This window comes from Mustela lutreola, chromosome 1 (genome assembly GCF_030435805.1).
Source record: "Mustela lutreola isolate mMusLut2 chromosome 1, mMusLut2.pri, whole genome shotgun sequence".
Classification (NCBI taxonomy): domain Eukaryota; kingdom Metazoa; phylum Chordata; class Mammalia; order Carnivora; family Mustelidae; genus Mustela; species Mustela lutreola.
Window position 1 is genome coordinate 207,205,529 of NC_081290.1, and position 23,578 is coordinate 207,229,106.

Sequence of the window (23,578 nt, forward strand, 5' to 3'; positions counted from 1 at the left end):
TCATTTACTTTTCTGTCATATGAAATAGAAAATGTTTGGATAGAATGGAGAATCATAAAATGATTTAACTAAGGCAACAATTCATGAGTTATAAAACAATTCTGATTATACATTGTGCATGCAGATATATCTCATTTAATTACATATTTTAAAAAGCACTTTAGATTTGTAACAAAAAAGTGAAGAATATGAAATTGCAATGTTTTAATTTCACAATAAGTTGTTTTACAATAAACCTTATTATAGGGATAAATAAAAGCTAGCTAATGTTACCTGCAAGTAAAGGCATAGGAGATGGTTTTCAGATGGTTCAATTAACACACTTTCCCTATGACTTTATCCTCCACCCATCTTTTTTTTTTTTTTAATATTTTATTTATTTAGAGAGAAAGTGTGAGCAGAGGGAGGGACAAAGGGAAAGGTAGGAAGAGAATCTTAAGCCAACTCCACTTTGAACATGGAGCCTGACATGGACTTATTACCATGACCCTGAAATTATGAATTGAGACGAAATCAAGAGTCAGATGCCTAAATGAACCACTCAAGTGCCCCCACTGATCTTATCTTAATGGCACCTGCTTCCAAGTTTTATAACACCCTGTGAGAGATATTCTAAAGACAAAGATGGAAATATGTCTCTGGTTACTCGTTTGGTAAGAATATTAGTATGAACAAATGAACTTAAAATGGTGACTTCTCTGTCGTGGTGTCATGGAAACAAAAAATTTTAAGGGAAAGTTTTTTCCTATATCAAATATTAAACAAAACAAAAGACAAAGAAATATGATATATCATCCACATTTCAGGATAAATTCTGAATTGAGAAGAATCAGATATTAGAATTGATGGGATTAGATATTCATAGAAATATTTCTATATTATATAATATGGAAATGTGACTACTGAGGTTAAGGTAATTTCCTAAAAACCCAAATATAGAAATATTTCTATATTATATAATATGGAAATGTGACTACTGAGGTTAAGGTAATTTCCTAAAAACCCAAAGGAAACCATCAATTTAAATATGTAATTAATAAAATAAAAATTATTCTTGGAGGTTGCTATACATAGTATGAGATTGTTAATACTAATAGCTTTTGTATTATAAAAGCCTTGTATTTTTAAGTGATAAAATATATTGGAAAAATAAAAAAAAATAATAATAGTAGTAGTAGTAATAATAATAAAATTAGTTTCTCCCTAACACTATCCAGAGAAAAGATTTTTCTTAATTTTTTTTAAGATTTTATTTATTTATTTGACAAACAGAGATCACAAGTAGGCAGAAAGGCAGGCAGAGAGAGAGGAAGAAGTAGGCTCCCTGCCGAGCAGAGATCCTGATGTGGGGCTCGATTCCAGGACTCTGAGATCATGACCTGAGCCAAAGGCAGAGGCTTCAACCCACTGAGCCACCCAGGCACCCCAGAAGAGATGATTTTAATCTTATTGACAGGTGCCATATATACAGAAATATTTTGAGAAGAAAAAGACAATCTACTAATTTATAGTGGCTTGATAGTTACACCAATAGGAAAATCCATTCCCTTTGATCTGACCCTGTTTAAAGGACATCAGCTTTCTAGTCATGTTTCTAACAAAGGCACTATTTATTTCTATAAACAACCAGTGCTGGTTACTAGTGAATTATCACAGCTTTCTTTCTGATTTATCAGAGTGACTTTGGTGGGAAAACCCAACCATGCTAGAACCTATATATCAACTGTAAAAACTGTTTCTGAAATTTGGACATACAGGAATATATACTACAGCATGAGATCTCATCAAGGTGAAACCATTCTCTGGTGTACCCCTAAATGGGGCCACTTTGCTTTTAGTTTTATGATCTAAATGCCCATGCATATGTAGTCTCAGGATTAGAATTCTTTAATATGTTACTTTACTTCTCTTCCTCATGAGCATATATGCATACCTATTACATTGATGAATAATTTAACTCAGTCAATGAATGTTTTGTACCAACTAAGTGAGAATAAATTTAATACACGTGTGATTAACAGATGATGATGAAAAGGAAGAAAGAGTGAAAGAAAATTTAAGAGTTTATACTTTGAGTAACTGTCTCAGGGGTCACCTCCAGTGACAGTGAAAATTACTTATGTAGGTAGATGTGAGATGGGTGTAGTGGCTGTATATGAGTTGGAAATCTAGGAACCCAGTCTGGACCTACAAGCTGTGGGTAAAGGGACTGAAGAATCTCAAGTGGAATAAAGAGTTGGAGTTGGAATCAACAACTGAATTAAAAACTCAAAAGAAGTATTAGGTTGAATGAGATAGGGAGTCATAAGAAAACCAGGAGTAAATCCCTGAAAACTGTAGAAAACAGAAATGATAGAATGCCTGTAGCAGAGCTTAATAGATAGCAGCACTTGGAGAAATTCTTAAAATTGTAGATCATCAGTGTGGTGATTTTTTAAAAGGATATCTCTAGTCTAATTTGTAGCAGAAATAAGAGAGCCAAACTGCCTTAATAGTAACAGACTTTAAACTATGATTTTGGGAGATAGAGTAGAAGGGAAGAAGTGGACTTGAGGGATTTTTAAATGGCTGAGAGATTGGAACAGATGGTTTGAGGAAGGACAATGATGATGCTTGAGGGGGGATATTGGCTACTAAAGTTAGAGAGAAGGAACTGTCATGAAAAGAATATCATATTAATAAATCATAAATTATCATAATATATTTAAATTTTCAGTTATTGAAAAGAAAAATGCAAAATTTAAAAATACATAAATAATATATTATATACAACAAACATTTATTTAATATATATTAATAATGAATATATATATTATAAAATATATAAATAATATATAAAATATATAAATACTAATGGCATGCGTTTACCAATGCCTGATGTCTAAATTTACAACTTAGTATAAAATCAATCTGAGCATTGCATATGAAAACATCTTAATATTCTAAATTCATCTTTATCTAGTGGACAAATTTTGATGCTGCTCTTGGTCAAGCAATACCAATACAGTAAGAATAAACATATACCAGATAGGCTTAGCTCATAGTACAGTGAATCGGTAAGACATACCACTTTTTAGAATCTATATACTGAGAGAGCTTTAAAAATTAAGTATTCTCATGAAACATATAAACCAGAATGAGACCTCAAATAAAGACTCCAACACATTTGCTCTTACCTAAATGCACTTTAAAAGCAGTAATATGGGTACCAAATTACTATTAGAAGAGGTAATCATTGGGTACAAAATTTAAATTTCTAGTAGAACACTCAGTGAGAATTTGTGGGTGATTGACTACGTAAAAATTTGTAGAAATCCACACTGGAAGAGTCCAAGATAAGGAAATAAGGTCAGAACAACAAAAAAAAAGTGTCTACATTTACTTTTTTTTTTTTTTTTTAGGATTTTACTTACTGGACAGAGAGAGATATATATAGAGAGAGAACACAAGCAGGAGGAGTGGAAGAGGGAGAAGCACGCTTCTTGCTGAGCAGAGAGCCTGATGTGCGTATATGGGACTTGATCATCACCTGAGCTGAAGGCACACACTTAATGACTGAGCCACCCTATTTATTCCTGTTTTTAATCCATTGAGAAAACATGCCAGAGATGCAGTTAGAATTTAAGTGAGATATGGAAATCATCTAGTATGAGGTAGAATGTCAGTTTTAAGTACTGAAAGTTTGGACAATTTTTTGGTCAAAATTTTCTTCTCCTTTTGCTCCACGAAAAGCTCACTCAGATATCAAGATTATGTATCTAATGAATTTTTTGTGGTGTGGGATGGATATATATATCTAATGGATATACTGATTCTTTATAATCTCTTTATGAATGTTATCAGCCAGACAATTTCTTCATCCCACAATCAACATCCAGTAGAAGAGGTTCTTCTATGAAAACTCCAGGGAGATTCACCCAAAATAAGGCTGTTGTGTGACTAAACTAATGCAAGTAAAAATCTCAGTCATTTTGGAATTGTCTTCTGCTTTCTGCCCTTGGTGGCTTGTCTTGCATACTAATATTCCTTATTCTGAAACACTGAAATACTTAAGTGCATTTGGAAAAATATTTGCTATGATAAAGTGGGATTTAGTCTTAGCAACAGAAAATTGGTATGGTAAATTGAGAAGAGCATTTATTCTTAGAACATGGTTCTGCCTCTACTACTTGCTAGTTATGAAGTTTTGCACAAATATGTAGTTTTTCTGGTGAGGCAAACTGACTGGGCCTAATGTATCCCAGGAAAAGTTAGAAATATGATGCCACTTAAGTCTGACTCCAAAAGTGAATAATTATGCAAATTATTGGTCCTGTTTTCCTAGAAATAGTGGACACCTTCAGATGCAGAAGTAAATAAGTAATTAAAACACATAGTTGATGTTATGGAAGGGTGCTGAAAATATAAAGAGCACCAAATGAAGAAGGATAAACCATTAGCTTGTCCAGCAAGTTCACAAGTATTGGTCTAGTTCTTTCCCATGGAGTCTCACTTTCTTATGCACAGATTGATATTGGGCTGTGTGCTCTTTAAGGTTCTATCTCATTTGGATAACTCCTGAAATGAGGATGCATCCTTGGTCTCAACAATATGGAAGCAACCAATAGTTCAGAAAAGTAATTTTCAACACTCCATAATGTACCACTTTCCTGTGATAGCTAAACATTAATTGATTCCTAGGCCCAGTGACTAACTCTCATCCCCAGATCTTCTGTCAATCTAATGATTAAGTAATTTGTTATAGGTTTAATAGACAAATACCACCAACTGCAATTTATTTTTAATTCCTACAGCCCTCAGTGACTAGAAGTTCTAAATAAACAGTATTAATAAATCATCAATCTGTAACTGAAGAGTAGATTCTTTCAGGAACATTTGCCAGTTGCAGACCATGGGAAGTCTCAGAGGAATATTTGTCATTCTCACAGTTACAGTGGGACACAAGAGCAGTCATTTGAGACAACTTGGCTGAGGACTAAGAAAAAGAAACCATAAATTACAGCAAAAAGAACTTTATGAATTGATAACTGGTGCTTTCTTATTTGCAATAAGCATGTACAAGAGAAAAAACTACTTTACGTCCTGGTTTCTTAATAGACATTTGATAAAGTGTAACAAAAAGATGGTTTGTAAATGCTATCTGAAAGAGAGATAAGCAGGAACTACGTGCAGGAAACTGAATGTGTTCTTCCCTCCCACCTTACCACCAGGTTTCAGTTGAACCTGGAAAGGTCATCCACATAATTACTAGTTCAAGGCCTTTTGAGCAACAGTTGATCTGATTGTGTGTTAATGGCTGCAAAAGCAAGATAAGGAACATTTAAAGTTAAAAAAAAAAAAAAAAAAAAAACTGCCTGTGACACTATTAGCTTGTAGGATTGTCATACCAGATAAACTGATGTTGTTTTACGGCATATGTCTTTTTTATTACCGAAGAACCCCAAGTTTGCCCTTGTGCACAGGGTCATTTAAGCATCAGTGACCAAATTTTACTTCTTTGTTGTTGGTAGCTGTGTGACATATCTAGTGATATTTCCGGGGTCTGCACAAGGTTACATGGTAAAATAAAATCTGTCAGAAAACTGTAGCTAATGTAATATGGTCAGAATTTTCAGGGCCAAGACATGTGAAAGGCATCTGGAGACTTCTGTATGACCAAACTAAGGCAGCAGCATACTTCCTGTTATAAAAGATTCAATATAGTCAGCATCTACTTATAGTATATAAATCCAATAAATATAGTCAGCATCTACTACATATAAAAATACCCTAGGGCTCCCAAAATTGTAAAGAAGTAAAAGAGGACAGATCTATACAGCTGACCCAATGGGGCAATCTAAACAGTGAAATATGGGTGGTCATATATTCCAAAGGTAAGATTGGATCTCAAGTAGAGCAGGCAGGACTAGAGTAGAGAAGTGACCTAAGTTTTAGAGACTGAATAGGATTGCGAGGGCAGGATATTTTAGAATGTCAGAACTGAGTTACAGGACCACAGATGTGGAAAAGTATGTGTGGATGAGGTATGGGAAGAGGTGTGGTTAAGAGGTAGGGATAAGTTTGGGGGCACCTAGGTGGCCCAGTTGGTTTAGCATCTGCCTTCGACAAAGGTCATGAATCTGGGGTCCTGGGATCTAGCCCCTCTTTGGGTTCCCTGCTCAGTGTGTAGTCTGTTTCTCCTTCTCCCTCTGCCTGCAACTCTCTGGTCATGTGCACCCTCTCTTTTTCTCTCTCAAATAAGTAAATAAAATATTTTTTAAAAAGAGGTACAGATGAGTTTGAAAATGTAAAGTATAATCTGTGTCAGTTCCACCCTTGTTACTTTGTTGTCTGACAAGTAACACCAGATGTGAAACTCTGAGCTTCCAATTTTAAGCAATTCTAGCTCTTCTTGGTTTTTCCCCATAGCCCTAGAGATAATAGCTGCTTTCTGCAGTTACCAACTCTCTAAACTTTAAAAGTTCTCATTTCACTCTGTGTAATCTAGTTAATAAGTTACATAAACTAGACTTAAAAACTAAGCACAACGAGTTGAAAATATCCCCAACTTTCAAATACATTTAGAGAAGACCATTGAAATGAAATATTTACTAGGGCCCTAAGGGATTCCTTGCTTGTATTGTCCTTTGACCTCTTACCTCTCATTTCAAGAGTAGTATGTTCAGTGTTTAAGGCAGACCTGGGAAATACCAGAAACACCTCTCCCCCCTAACTAAAGTCTTTGAGCTGAACGCTGAGTAAGAAAAGGCAACATTCTTCTTTTCTATTTCCTGCATGTATCACTTTAAAACATTATGTAATAATGTAGTTAACAAAGACAGCTAATTAAGCCTGCCTGGATCTAGACTTCTACTCTTACTATTCAGCCTGAGCAGGTAGATGAGTGGTCAGCAAAAGAGAGTATCTACAATATTCATTTCTATCCATGACCCAGATCATTTCTCTCTTTTCAGGAAACATCTCACCTTGATTATTGGAAGACAAATGGGTATTATATTATTACAGCAGTGTGGAGAAAGAGCTCCTACTGCCTCTGCTGATAACAAATTTTCTATGCGACAACTTTTTTTGGTCACAAACTTCTACATTAGACCCAATCTAGTTTTGCTAGTTTAATCTCATACTGTTGAAATTTCAACTCTTCACACCTGGTTGAAACTGGAGAACAGCTTGTGAGCAATCTCTTGATAATAACCTTCCATATGTCTGAAACAGCCTTTTTATCTTCAAAGTAATTAATCCCCCTCCCTTATTTTTAACACTTTATTGTATTTCCCAGGACTTCACATAACTTTGTTTCCCTATGGATCCTTTTTAAGCATTTCCCTTTTTTTTCTGGGGAAATTATACCTTTGTAGATTTACCAATACTAAACACAGTATGTCATAGTTATCATGCATGCATTCTGCATTCAGTGTTGTATAATCTACTTGCAGAGAGATTTCTAGGGATGTAACTTGTTCACTGGCATTATATTAGGCTGCAGCAACCTACAGAGAAACCATTTAATTTTTGCTAAATTCAGACTTACATGGAAGTTTCTTTAGAAGTTGCAATTTATTACTTCCCTATTGACTTTGTATTTAATTTCAAATTAGGCAGAGTGGTAAACTTGTATGATATTATGAGATAGTGAAATTCAGTAACCTAAAATCATATGTCTTCTGCTATATTTCTTTAATAATACAGATAAAGTATCAGCTTATTTATTTTTTTTATTTTTTTATTTTTATAAATTTTTTATTTTTTATAAACATATATTTTTATCCCCAGGGGTACAGGTCTGTGAATCACCAGGTTTACACACTTCACAGCACTCACCAAAGCACATACCCTCCCCAATGTCCATAATCCAACCCCCTTCTCCCAAACCCCCTCCCCCCGGCAACCCTCAGTTTGTTTTGTGAGATTAAGAGTCACTTATGGTTTGTCTCCCTCCCAATCCCAGCTTGTTTCATTTATTCTTCTTCTACCCACTTAAGCCTCCATGTTGCATCACCACTTCCTCATATCAGGGAGATCATATGATAGTTGTCTTTCTCTGCTTGACTTATTTCGCTAAGCATGATACCCTCTAGTTCCATCCATGTTGTTGCAAATGGCAAGATTTCATTTCTTTTGATGGCTGCATAGTATTCCATTGTGTATATATACCACATCTTCTTGATCCATTCATCTGTTGATGGACATCTAGGTTCTTTCCATAGTTTGGCTATTGTGGACATAGCTGCTATAAACATTCGGGTGCATGTGTCCCTTTGGATCACTACATTTGTATCTTTAGGGTAAATACCCAATAGTGCAATTGCTGGGTCATAGGGCAGTTCTATTTTCAACATTTTGAGGAACCTCCATGCTGTTTTCCAGAGTGGCTGCACCAGTTTGCATTCCCACCAACAGTGTAGGAGGGTTCCCCTTTCTCCGCATCCTCGCCAGCATCTGTCATTTCCTGACTTGTTGATTTTAGCCATTCTGACTGGTGTGAGGTGATATCTCATTGTGGTTTTGATTTGTATTTCCCTGATGCCGAGTGATATGGAGCACTTTTTCATGTGTCTGTTCGCCATCTGGATGTCTTCTTTGCAGAAATGTCTGTTCATGTCTTCTGCCCATTTCTTGATTGGATTATTTGTTCTTTGGGTGTTGAGTTTGCTAAGTTCTTTATAGATTCTGGACACTAGTCCTTTATCTGATATGTCGTTTGCAAATATCTTCTCCCATTCTGTCAGTTGTCTTTTGATTTTGTTAACTGTTTCCTTTGCTGTGCAAAAGCTTTTGATCTTGATGAAATCCCAGTAGTTCATTTTTTCCCTTGCTTCCCTTGCCTTTTGCGTTGTTCCTAGGAAGATGTTGCTGCGGCAGAGGTCGAAGAGGTTGCTGCCCGTGTTCTCATCAAGGATTTTGATGGATTCCTTTCGTACATTGAGATCCTTCATTCATTTTGAGTCTATTTTTGTGTGTGGTGTAAGGAAATGGTCCAATTTCATTTTTCTGCATGTGGCTGTCCAATTTTCCCAGCACCATTTATTGAAAAGGCTGTCTTTTTTCCATTGGACATTCTTTCCTGCTTTGTCGAAGATTAGTTGACCATAGAGTTGAGGGTCTATTTCTGGGCTCTCTATTCTGTTCCATTGATCTATGTGTCTGTTTTTGTGCCAGTACCATGCTGTCTTGATGATGACAGCTTTGTAATAGAGCTTGAAGTCCGGAATTGTGATGCCACCAACGTTGGCTTTCTTTTTCAATATCCCTTTGGCTATTCGAGGTCTTTTCTGGTTCCATATAAATTTTAGAATTATTTGTTCCATTTCTTTGAAAAAGATGGATGGTACTTTGATAGGAATTGCATTAAATGTGTAGATTGCTTTAGGTAGCATAGACATTTTCACAATATTTATTCTTCCAATCCAGGAGCATGGAACATTTTTCCATTTCTTTGTGTCTTCCTCAATTTCTTTCATGAGTACTTTATAGTTTTCTGAGTATAGATTCTGTGTCTCTTTGGTTAGGTTTATTCCTAGGTATCTTATGGTTTTGGATGCAATTGTAAATGGGATTGACTCCTTAATATCTCTTTCTTCTGTCTTGCTGTTGGTGTAGAGAAATGCAACTGATTTCTGTGCATTGATTTTATATCCTGACATTTTACTGAATTCCTGTATAAGTTCTAGCAGTTTTGGAGTGGAGTCTTTTGGGTTTTCCACATAGAGTATCATATCATCTGCGAAGAGTGATAATTTGACTTCTTCTTTGCCGATTTGGATGCCTTTAATTTCCTTTTTTTGTCTGATTGCTGAGGCTAGGACCTCTAGTACGATGTTGAATAGCAGTGGTGATAATGGACATCCCTGCCGTGTTCCTGACCTTAGCGGAAAAGCTTTCAGTTTTTCTCCATTGAGAATGATATTTGCGGTGGGTTTTTCATAGATGGCTTTGATGATATTGAGGTATGTGCCCTCTATCCCTACACTTTGAAGAGTTTTGATCAGGAAGGGATGCTGTACTTTGTCAAATGCTTTTTCAGCATCTATTGAGAGTATCATATGGTTCTTGTTCTTTCTTTTATTGATGTGTTGTATCACATTGACTGATTTGCGGATGTTGAACCAACCTTGCAGCCCTGGAATAAATCCCACTTGGTCGTGGTGAATAATCTTTTTAATGTACTGTTGAATCCTATTGGCTAGTATTTTGTTGAGTATTTTCGCATCTGTGTTCATCAAGGATATCGGTCTATAGCTCTCTTTTTTGGTGGGATCCTTGTCTGGTTTTGGGATCAAGGTGATGCTGGCTTCATAAAATGAGTTTGGAAGTTTTCCTTCCATTTCTATTTTTTGGAACAGTTTCAGGAGAATAGGAATTAGTTCTTCTTTAAATGTTTGGTAGAATTCCCCCGGGAAGCCGTCTGGCCCTGGGCTTTTGTTTGTTTGGAGATTTTTAATGACTGTTTCAATCTCCTTACTGGTTATGGGAGTCAAGATGGCGGAGAAGTAGCAAGCTGAGACTGCTTCAGCTAGCCGGAGATCAGCTAGATAGCTTATCTAAAGATTGCAAACACCTGAAAATCCATTGGCAGATCGAAGAGAAGAAGAACAGCAATTCTGGGAACAGAAAAACAACCACTTTCTGAAAGGTAGGACCGGCGGAGAAGTGAATCCAAAGCGACGGGAAGATAGACCCCGGGGGGAGGGGCCGGCTCCAGGCAAGCAGTGGAGCAACCGCGCACAAAATCAGGACTTTTAAAAGTCTGTTCCGCTGAGGGACATCACTCCAGAGGCTAAACCGGGGCGAAGCCCACGCGGGGTCAGCGTGGCCTCAGGTCCCGTAGGGTCACAGAAGGATCGGGGGTGTCTGAGTGTCGCAGAGCTTGCGGGTATTGGAACGGGAAAGCCGGCTACAGAGACAGAGCCGACAGTAAGCTCGCAGCTCCGTGTTACCTTGAACCGGTCGCAGGCTCGGTGAGCTCGGAGCACGGCCGGAGGTCAGGCAGACGGGAGTAACTGGGCGCTGTTCTCTGAGGGCGCACTGAGGAGTGGGGCCCTGGGCTCTCGGCTCCTCCAGGCCGGAGACCAGGAGGCCGCCATTTGTATTCCCGTCCTCTGGAACTCTACGGAAAGCGCTCAGGGAACAAAAGCTCCTGAAAGCAAACCCGAGCGGATTACTCACCCCGGCCCCGGGTAAGGGCGGTGTAATTCCGCCTGGGGCAAAGACACTTGAGAATCACTACAACAGGCCCCTCCCCCAGAAGATCAACAAGAAATCCAGCCGAGACCAAGTTCACCTACCAAGGAGTGCGGTTTCAATACCAAGGAGAGCAGCAGAATTCCAGAGGAGGAGAAAGCCAAGCACGGAACTCATGGCTTTTTTCCTGTGATTTTTTTTAGTCTTGCAGTTAATTTAATTTTTTCTTTTTCATTTTTTTTTTTCTCGCCTTCGGGTAAAATTTTTTTTTTAACTGTTACCTTTTTCTTTTTTAACGATTTTTTACTAGTTTATCTAATATATATATATATATATATATATATATATATATATATATATATTTTTTTTTTACATTTTTCTTAGGTATTTTCTTTTTTTAAAAATATTCTTTTCTTTTCTTTTCTTTTTTTTTTTTTTTCTTTTTTCTTTCTTCCTTTTTGAACCTCTTTTTATCCCCTTTCTCCCCACTCACGATTTTGGATCTCTTCTAATTTGGTTAAAGCATATTTTCCTGGGGTTGTTGCCACCCTTTTAGTATTTTACTTGCCCCTTCATTTACTCTTATCTGGACAAAATGACAAGACGTAAAAATTCAACACAAAAAAAAGAACAAGAGGCAGTACCGAAGGCTAGGGACCTAATCAATACAGACATTGGTAATATGTCAGATCTAGAGTTCAGAATGACAATTCTCAAGGTTCTAGCCGGGCTCGAAAAAGGCATGGAAGATATTAGAGAAACCCTCTCGAGAGATATAAAAGCCCTTTCTGGAGAAATAAAAGAACTAAAATCTAACCAAGGTGAAATCAAAAAAGCTATTAATGAGGTGCAATCAAAAATGGAGGCTCTAACTGCTAGGATAAATGAGGCAGAAGAAAGAATTAGTGATATAGAAGACCAAATGACAGAGAATAAAGAAGCTGAGCAAAAGAGGGACAAACAGCTACTGGACCACGAGGAGAGAATTCGAGAGATAAGTGACACCATAAGACGAAACAACATTAGAATAATTGGGATTCCAGAAGAAGAAGAAAGTGAGAGGGGAGCAGAAGGTATACTGGAGAGAATTATTGGGGAGAATTTCCCCAATATGGCAAAGGGAACGAGCATCAAAATTCAGGAGGTTCAGAGAATGCCCCTCAAAATCAATAAGAATAGGCCCACACCCCGTCACCTAATAGTAAAATTTACAAGTCTCAATGACAAAGAGAAAATCCTGAAAGCAGCCCGGGAAAAGAAGTCTGTAACATACAATGGTAAAAATATTAGATTGGCAGCTGACTTATCCACAGAGACCTGGCAGGCCAGAAAGAGCTGGCATGATATTTTCAGAGCACTAAACGAGAAAAACATGCAGCCCAGAATACTATATCCAGCTAGGCTATCATTGAAAATAGAAGGAGAGATTAAAAGCTTCCAGGACAAACAACAACTAAAGAATTTGCAAATACCAAACCAGCTCTACAGGAAATCTTGAAAGGGGTCCTCTAAGCAAAGAGAGAGCCTACAAGTGGTAGATCAGAAAGGAACAGAGACCATATACAGTAACAGTCACCTTACAGGCAATACAATGGCACTAAATTCATATCTCTCAATAGTTACCCTGTATGTGAATGGGCTAAATGCCCCTGTCAAAAGACACAGGGTATCAGAATGGATAAAAAAACAAAACCCATCTATATGTTGCCTCCAAGAAACACATTTTAAGCCCGAAGACACCTCCAGATTTAAAGTGAGGGGATGGAAAAGAATTTACCATGCTAATGGACATCAGAAGAAAGCAGGAGTGGCAATCCTTATATCAGATCAATTAGATTTTAAGCCAAAGACTATAATAAGAGATGAGGAAGGACACTATATCATACTCAAAGGGTCTGTCCAACAAGAAGATTTAACAATTTTAAATATCTATGCCCCCAATGTGGGAGCAGCCAACTATATAAACCAATTAATAACAAAATCAAAGAAACACATCAACAACAATACAATAATAGTAGGGGACTTTAACACTCCCCTCACTGAAATGGACAGGTCATCCAAGCAAAAGATCAGCAAGGAAATAAAGGCCTTAAATGACACACTGGACCAGATGGACATCACAGATATATTCAGAATATTTCATCCCAAAGCAACAGAATACACATTCTTCTCTAGTGCACATGGAACATTCTCCAGAATAGATCACATCCTCGGTCCTAAATCAGGACTGAACCGGTATCAAAAGATTGGGATCATTCCCTGCATATTTTCAGACCACAATGCTCTAAAGCTAGAACTCAACCACAAAAGGAAGTTTGGAAAGAACCCAAATACATGGAGACTAAACAGTATCCTTCTAAAGAATGAATGGGTCAACCGGGAAATTAAAGAAGAATTGAAAAAAATCATGGAAACAAATGATAATGAAAATACAACGGTTCAAAATCTGTGGGACACAACAAAGGCAGTCCTGAGAGGAAAATATATAGCGGTACAAGCCTTTCTCAAGAAACAAGAAAGGTCTCAGGTACACAACCTAACCCTACACCTAAAGGAGCTGGAGAAAGAACAAGAAAGAAACCCTAAGCCCAGCAGGAGAAGAGAAATCATAAAGATCAGAGCAGAAATCAATGAAATAGAAACCAAAAAAACAATAGAACAAATCAACGAAACTAGGAGCTGGTTCTTTGAAAGAATTAATAAAATTGATAAACCCCTGGCCCGACTTATCAAAAAGAAAAGAGAAAGGACCCAAATAAATAAAATCATGAATGAAAGAGGAGAGATCACAACTAACACCAAAGAAATACAAACTATTATAAGAACATACTATGAGCAACTCTACGGCAATAAATTTGACAATCTGGAAGAAATGGATGCATTCCTAGAAACATATAAACTACCACAACTGAACCAGGAAGAAATAGAAAGCCTGAACAGACCCATAACCAGCTTATTTATTTTTAAGTGATCTTTGGAACTATGGCTGCATTAATTTACATCCTCTAAGTTATAAGGATGGAATACCTTTAGAGACAGAGTGTATAGAAGTGCATGTATTTACTTCTCAAGAGAAATAAAAATGTAGTTTGGAAGCACTAGAACAGTATTCTGACACATTTTGAAAGTATTTTAACAATCAAAGAAATTTCCCAGTGTGGCTTATGATATTCATGAGATGTTGTCATGGGTCAGAGAAAATTCAAGAGGAGGAAAATCTGCCTTTATTGTTGTTTAATCTAAGTTTAAAGTTGGAACAAAAAAGATGGGCAATAAATCTTTCTAGAGATAAAAGTTGACTGTGGGAAGACATTTGGTCAAAGTGTGTACTATTGCTTATGTAATGACAGACTGGACTCCAGATAGTGTGATATTAAATCAGCTAAATGTATGATAAAATGAGAACAGGGACCTTGGAAATCCTTGGAAACTAGTACAGTAATTGGCACCAGGTTTTTCTTAAAACCTTCAGACTTGTATTCAGTGCTAGGTTCTTTCAAGGTACTTTAGCCAGTTTGCATTTACCAGATGAGCTACGCAAAGCATACCACTTACTTTTTGGTTCCTTTGCATTAATGAATGAATCATTTTTCCTTGAGAGAGTAGTATCTTGGAAGGCATTTGATTTAGTGAATGACATGATAAAAATGGTGATTTCTGGTATGATATCTAGGTTGCTCCATTAAGAGTAGGAGGAAGCAAAGGTGGGAACAGCAAAATTTTGTGTTTATGATATTCCTCTTGTTTGTCCTTCAAGCCATTACTGCATCAAATATTGCTTTCTGTGATAAGTATATTTTATTATGTCCCTCACCTTATATTTGTTTATTTTGTAAATATTTTTTTTTTTTTATTTTTTATATACATATATTTTTATCCCCAGGTCTGTGAATCACCAGGTTTACACACTTCACAGCACTCACCAAATCACATACCCTCCCCAATGTCCATAATCCCACCCCCTTCTCCCCAACCCCCTCCCCCAGGCAACCCTCAGTTTGTTTTGTGAGATTAAGAGTCACTTATGGTTTGTCTCCCTCCCAATCCCATCTTGTTTCATTTATTCTTCTACCCACTTAAGCCTCCATGTTGCATCACCACTTCCTCATATCAGGGAGATCATATGATAGTTGTCTTTCTCTGCTTGACTTATTTCGCTAAGCATGATACGCTCTAGTTCCATCCACGTTGTTGCAAATGGCAAGATTTCATTTCTTTTGATGGCTGCATAGTATTCCATCGTGTATATATACCACATCTTCTTGATCCATTCATCTGTTGATGGACATCTAGGTTCTTTCCATAGTTTGGCTATTGTGGACATAGCTGCTATAAACATTCGGGTGCATGTGTCCCTTTGGATCACTACATTTGTATCTTTAGGGTAAATACCCAATAGTGCAATTGCTGGGTCATAGGGCAGTTCTATTTTCAACATTTTGAGGAACCTCCATGCTGTTTTCCAGAGTGGCTGCACCAGCTTGCATTCCCACCAACAGTGTAGGAGGGTTCCCCTTTCTCCGCATCCTCGCCAGCATCTGTCATTTCCTGACTTGTTGATTTTAGCCATTCTGACTGGTGTGAGGTGATATCTCATTGTGGTTTTGATTTGTATTTCCCTGATGCCGAGTGATATGGAGCACTTTTTCATGTGTCTGTTCGCCATCTGGATGTCTTCTTTGCAGAAATGTCTGTTCATGTCTTCTGCCCATTTCTTGATTGGATTATTTGTTCTTTGGGTGTTGAGTTTGCTAAGTTCTTTATAGATTCTGGACACTAGTCCTTTATCTGATATGTCGTTTGCAAATATCTTCTCCCATTCTGTCAGTTGTCTTTTGATTTTGTTAACTGTTTCCTTTGCTGTGCAAAAGCTTTTGATCTTGATGAAATCCCAGTAGTTCATTTTTTCCCTTGCTTCCCTTGCCTTTTGCGTTGTTCCTAGGAAGATGTTGCTGCGGCAGAGGTCGAAGAGGTTGCTGCCCGTGTTCTCCTCAAGGATTTTGATGGACTCCTTTCGTACATTGAGGTCCTTCATCCATTTTGAGTCTATTTTTGTGTGTGGTGTAAGGAAATGGTCCAATTTCATTTTTCTGCATGTGGCTGTCCAATTTTCCCAGCACCATTTATTGAAAAGGCTGTCTTTTTTCCATTGGACATTCTTTCCTGCTTTGTCGAAGATTAGTTGACCATAGAGTTGAGGGTCTATTTCTGGGCTCTCTATTCTGTTCCATTGATCTATGTGTCTGTTTTTGTGCCAGTACCATGCTGTCTTGATGATGACAGCTTTGTAATAGAGCTTGAAGTCCGGAATTGTGATGCCACCAACGTTGGCTTTCTTTTTCAATATCCCTTTGGCTATTCGAGGTCTTTTCTGGTTCCATATAAATTTTAGAATTATTTGTTCCATTTCTTTGAAAAAGATGGATGGTACTTTGATAGGAATTGCATTAAATGTGTAGATTGCTTTAGGTAGCATAGACATTTTCACAATATTTATTCTTCCAATCCAGGAGCATGGAACATTTTTCCATTTCTTTGTGTCTTCCTCAATTTCTTTCATGAGTACTTTATAGTTTTCTGAGTATAGATTCTGTGCCTCTTTGGTTAGGTTTATTCCTAGGTATCTTATGGTTTTGGATGCAATTGTAAATGGGATTGACTCCTTAATATCTCTTTCTTCTGTCTTGCTGTTGGTGTAGAGAAATGCAACTGATTTCTGTGCATTGATTTTATATCCTGACACTTTACTGAATTCCTGTATAAGTTCTAGCAGTTTTGGAGTGGAGTCTTTTGGGTTTTCCACATATAGTATCATATCATCTGCGAAGAGTGATAATTTGACTTCTTCTTTGCCAATTTGGATGCCTTTAATTTCCTTCTGTTGTCTGATTGCTGAGGCTAGGACCTCTAGTACGATGTTGAATAGCAGTGGTGATAATGGACATCCCTGCCGTGTTCCTGACCTTAGCGGAAAAGCTTTCAGTTTTTCTCCATTGAGAATGATATTTGCGGTGGGTTTTTCATAGATGGCTTTGATGATATTGAGGTATGTGCCCTCTATCCCTACACTTTGAAGAGTTTTGATCAGGAAGGGATGTTGTACTTTGTCAAATGCTTTTTCAGCATCTATTGAGAGTATCATATGGTTCTTGTTCTTACTTTTATTGATGTGTTGTATCACATTGACTGATTTGCGGATGTTGAACCAACCTTGCAGCCCTGGAATAAATCCCACTTGGTCGTGGTGAATAATCTTTTTAATGTACTGTTGAATCCGATTGGCTAGTATTTTGTTGAGTATTTTCGCATCTGTGTTCATCAAGGATATCGGTCTATAGCTCTCTTTTTTGGTGGGATCCTTGTCTGGTTTTGGGATCAAGGTGATGCTGGCCTCATAAAATGAGTTTGGAAGTTTTCCTTCCATTTCTATTTTTTGGAACAGTTTTAGGAGAATAGGAATTAGTTCTTCTTTAAATGTTTGGTAGAATTCCCCCGGGAAGCCGTCTGGCCCTGGGCTTTTGTTTGTTTGGAGATTTTTAATGACTGTTTCAATCTCCTTACTGGTTATGGGTCTGTTCAGGCTTTCTATTTCTTCATGGTTCAGTTGTGGTAGTTTATATGTTTCTAGGAATGCATCCATTTCTTCCAGATTGTCAAATTTATTGCCGTAGAGTTGCTCATAGTATGTTCTTATAATAGTTTGTATTTCCTTGGTGTTAGTTGTGATCTCTCCTCTTTCATTCATGATTTTATTTATTTGGGTCCTTTCTCTTTTCTTTTTGATAAGTCGGGCCAGGGGTTTATCAATTTTATTAATTCTTTCAAAGAACCAGCTCCTCGTTTCGTTGATTTGTTCTATTGTTTTTTTGGTTTCTATTTCATTGATTTCTGCTCTGATCTTTATGATTTCTCTTCTCCTGCTGGGCTTAGGGTTTCTTTCTTGTTCTTTCTCCAGCTCCTTTAGGTGTAGGGTTAGGTTGTGTACCTGAGACCTTTCTTGTTTCTTGAGAAAGGCTTGTACCGCTATATATTTTCCTCTCAGGACTGCCTTTGTTGTGTCCCACAGATTTTGAACCGTTGTATTTTCATTATCATTTGTTTCCATGATTTTTTTCAATTCTTCTTTAATTTCCCGGTTGACCCATTCATTCTTTAGAAGGATACTGTTTAGTCTCCATGTATTTGGGTTCTTTCCAAACTTCCTTTTGTGGTTGAGTTCTAGCTTTAGAGCATTGTGGTCTGAAAATATGCAGGGAATGATCCCAATCTTTTGATACCGGTTGAGTCCTGATTTAGGACCGAGGATGTGATCTATTCTGGAGAATGTTCCATGTGCACTAGAGAAGAATGTGTATTCTGTTGCTTTGGGATGAAATATTCTGAATATATCTGTGATGTCCATCTGGTCCAGTGTGTCGTTTAAGGCCTTTATTTCCTTGCTGATCTTTTGCTTGGATGACCTGTCCATTTCAGTGAGGGGAGTGTTAAAGTCCCCTACTATTATTGTATTGTTGTTGATGTGTTTCTTTGATTTTGTTATTAATTGGTTTATATAGTTGGCTGCTCCCACGTTGGGGGCATAGATATTTAAAATTGTTAAATCTTCTTGTTGGACAGACCCTTTGAGTATGATATAGTGTCCTTCCTCATCTCTTATTACAGTCTTTGGCTTAAAATCTAATTGATCTGATATAAGGATTGCCACTCCTGCTTTCTTCTGATGTCCATTAGCATGGTAAATTCTTTTCCACCCCCTCACTTTAAATCTGGAGGTGTCTTCGGGCTTAAAATGTGTTTCTTGGAGGCAACATATAGATGGGTTTTGTTTTTTTATCCATTCTGATACCCTGTGTCTTTTGACAGGGGCATTTAGCCCATTCACATTCAGGGTAACTATTGAGAGATATGAATTTAGTGCCATTGTATTGCCTGTAAGGTGACTGTTACTGTATATGGTCTCTGTTCCTTTCTGATCTACCACTTGTAGGCTCTCTCTTTGCTTAGAGGACCCCTTTCAATATTTCCTGTAGAGCTGGTTTGGTATTTGCAAATTCTTTCAGTTGTTGTTTGTCCTGGAAGCTTTTAATCTCTCCTTCTATTTTCAATGATAGCCTAGCTGGATATAGTATTCTTGGCTGCATGTTTTTCTCGTTTAGTGCTCTGAAAATATCATGCCAGCTCTTTCTGGCCTGCCAGGTCTCTGTGGATAAGTCAGCTGCCAATCTAATATTTTTACCATTGTATGTTACAGACTTCTTTTCCCGGGCTGCTTTCAGGATTTTCTCTTTGTCATTGAGACTTGTAAATTTTACTATTAGGTGACGGGGTGTGGGCCTATTCTTATTGATTTTGAGGGGCATTCTCTGAACCTCCTGAATTTTGATGCTCGTTCCCTTTGCCATATTGGGGAAATTCTCCCCAATAATTCTCTCCAGTATACCTTCTGCTCCCCTCTCACTTTCTTCTTCTTCTGGAATCCCAATTATTCTAATGTTGTTTCGTCTTATGGTGTCACTTATCTGATTTTTTAAAATTATTTCAAAAATAGACTTTATTTTTCTTAAGTGTAGTTTTAGGTTTATAGACCACAAAGTTGAACAGAAAGTACAGAGAATTTTGATATACTTCCTTCCTCCAGCAGCCTTCCCTACTATCAACATCCTCCACCAAGTGATACAAATATTATGGTTGTTGGACCTTCACTGACAAATTATTATCACCCAAAAGTGATAATGTACTTAAGGGTTCACTCTTGGTTTATGTTATGGGTTTTGACATGTATTGGCATGTATCCAACATTACAATATCATACAAAATATCTTTATTGTCCTAAAGTTCTCTGTGATCCAACTGGTCATTCCTCTTTCCCCTCAACCTTTACAAAACTGATATTTTTACGGTCTTCATAGTTTTGCCTTTTCAAGAATGCCATATAGCTGGAATCTCTCAGGGAGTAGCCTTTTCAGATTTTCTTTTTTCGATAAATCTACTTCATTCTTAACCTCAGACTACCCCCAAAGGAAACAACCAAACCCCTCTTAAGAATCCATAGATAAAGGGATGATTTTCAGATCATCTGGTTAAGTAGTAAGTATGACTTGGACACAATAGTAAGCTTTGAGAATAAAAACATGAGAAGGAGAACTTATAGGTCTAAGAGAGAGATACTGATGGATTGAGGTAAGAATAAAAAGTATGCAAAATGCAAGTGTAAATTTGGGCACAAATGGAAAAAAAAAAGATGAGAGGGCAAGAGGTAGAGGTGTGGAGAATGTAGGTGGATTTGTTTGGGAGAATAGGAATTAGTCAAAAGACTTTATGCATAAAAAGTAAAGTTACTTATTATTTATTATGTGTTACTAATAAAGAGTTGAATTGGATTAAGTAGACACAACCTTTGAATTTATTCATTCCTTCAATAAATATTTCCTGAGTGCTATTATATGCCAGGCACTGTGGTAGGCACTAGGAATAATTGAAGAATGTAGTCCTGATTCTTGTCCTCATGGGGTTTAAAACTTGATGGGGACTTACTGATTATTTGTTTTTTGCCTCCCTTGCCTGTCACCTTCCTCATCCCCCAGAATCCCCACCTTGCTTTGAATGCTGCTAATAGCATCCTCTGGGATTGTAAGCTGGCTTCTGTTTGCCAGTAGTCAAGAGAACCACCAGAAGAACTCAGAAGGCATGAGGAAAAAGAAAGCAGGGTATGAATTTCCTGATCCTTTCCTCAAATGTGTTCTTTTAATGCATTTCTTCATGGCTACAGTTATTATAGTTGCTTTGGGGGCCCCAGCCCTCTCTATATCTCCAGCTGTCCCTGGTTCCCATGGGACATCTCCTCCTCCTCCTTCATTTTTGCTTAAGTGTGAAATGACTTCATGTTATCACTAGTCTATAAATGCTTCAGTTTCTTTTCTTGGTTCTCTTAACCTTGCTCATTGATCTTCAACTTGTGCCTTTACTAAACTCTTTTGAACCGTAAGGGTTTGATGTTTCTACCTGGATTTCTGACTAATCTAGAGGAGGAAAAATTAGAGAAACTTCTATGTAAATAATTTAATAATTTAAAACTATATTAAGGGTATTATGAAAAAACACAAATATTTAGATAGACAATAATGAGTGTCAGTTACATAAAATAGTCAGAGAAGGTGTCTTCAGAAGGTGATTAAGTTGACACCAGAAGGTAAGGGGAAGCTACCATGGAAAGAGTGTTCCCCATAGAGGAAACAGCAAATGTAAAGGCCATGAGATAACAAAGGTCTTGGCATCCTCTATGCTGGAATTTGGTTATAATACTCTATGATAAACATTTGATTAAAACATTATGTGGACTGTGGTGTCTGGGTGGCTCAGTCAGTTAGGCTTCTACCTTCAGCTCAGGTCACAATCTTGGGGTCCTGGGATCAAACCTTGTGCAGGGATCCCCACTCAGCTTCTCTCTCACTGTACCACTCCTCTTTGTGTGCTTATTCTCTCTTTTTTTCTCAAGTACATACATAAAATCTTAAAACAAAACAAAAAAGAAACCAAAAAACAAAGCATTATGTGGGCAGATGAAGGGAGGAAATCAGTTTGAGTGACAAAGTCCTGACTGGTATCTAGTGACAGATAAAAAGTTTGTGGACAGGCAAAGGTCCACCATGTTAAAGTGGAAAGGAGTTCAGGTCATCTGTGGGAACTAAGCAGATGCTCAGGTATTAATTTGAAATTGTTGTGATTATGTTGGTATGCAATAAGAATCTATCCCATGTGATAATGTAGTTTAAGAGAATAAGCACATATGAAGATGTTATTTTTTTAAATTTTGTTTACTTTCATCAGAGGTAGGTTAGTCTTTAGGTAGAGGTATATCTCTTCATAGCATGTTTTCTTTTTCTTTTCTCTCTTTTTTGAAAATTTTATTTATTTATTTGAGAGAGAGAATAAGCCAGAGAGAGAACACAAGTCGGGGGAGGGGCAAAGTGAGAGGGGGAAGCAGATTCTCTGTTGAACAGGGAGCCTGATGCAGGGCTGGATCCCAAGACCCGAAGAGCAGGTGTTTAACCTAGTAAGCCACCCAGGTGCCCCATGTTTTTTCTTCAGAATTATGACACTTCATAAAAAGAAAATCCAATGAGCAACAGAAACTTTCATGACAGGTTGTGTGTCTTTATATCCCCACCCCCTTTTTAAAATACTTATGCTGGGGGGATGTGAAAAGAAGGAGTAACAAAAGAGTGGAAAAGTTGAAGAAAATAAAGTTTTAAAATAACATAATTTGACTGTTGGATTCCTCCTAGAATGAAAGGGACTTTAAAGATCAATTTACTAAAGATATATCAAGAATTCTAAAAGCAAATACATCTAACTTATTAAATAAACTTGCCTGGAGAAGTATCCCATATTGGTTTTTTTCTCTATAATTCCATTTCTGTAATTTGTTTTACAATATGACCTTCTGTTAGTGCATATTCTGGCATTTAAGAATTATTTAACTGCAGGATGTATGAAAACCTTTGGCATCAAGCCAAAACATATTATTTTTGTATTTATCAGAATTGAAATGATTACTCAGGACATTTTCAGGCATATCTGATGCCACAATATGGACAAATGGCAAAAAATAAGACTTCTAAGGCATGATTTATTCATGTGCATTTAACCAATATCATTGGGTTTGGAAGGCTTCCTTAGGTATCAGCCCAAATACCTCCTAGATGAATTTTAAGTTCTTGAAATATATTTCTACTTATAGACATATTTTGCTTAAAAATACCACATGATAACATTTCATTTTTAGTCTATTATGATCACTTCTACTTGGATTTTTTAAAAGATTTGTTTATTTTATATATATATATATATATAGAGAGAGAGAGAGAGAGAGAGAGAACAGGAGGGGCATTGGGAAAGAGAATCTCAAGTAGACTCCATGCTGAGTGTGGAGACCAATGCAGAGCTCCATATCACCACCCTGAGATACTGAACAGAAACCAGGAGATGGATGCTTAAGTGACTGCTCTCTACCCAGGAAGCCCACTTCTACTTTGTTTAAATAGGATTCCACATATATGCATTTAATTTCAATCGGTTTTGAATTTAAAAGAAGAAACCATGGTTTTTAACTACATTTGCATGCTCAACCTCTTCTTACTAGCTGAATTTTTCATATTTGCTAATATTTTCCTCAATCTTAGGCTAAACCTACTTTAAGCACATTTATAGCATGTTTCATCTCCAAGTGCTTTATAGCTAGCTCACCACAAGTTAAGTTAAATGATTAGTAACTCTGACAGAGATGCATTTATGAAAATTATAATCATATCATCTAGAAAGGACCCTGAGGTCTCATCACTCTAAAGAAAAGCCAAAACAAAACAAAACAACAACACCCTGTTTAAAATAAATCATA

General features: G+C 37.1%; 1 protein-coding gene across 1 annotated transcript in view; it reads right to left on the minus strand.

Annotated features, from left to right (window-relative positions):
• CNTN5 (contactin 5) overlaps positions 1-23,578 on the minus strand; it is a 1,361,366-nt gene that overhangs the window by 346,473 nt on the left and 991,315 nt on the right. The window lies entirely within an intron of this gene.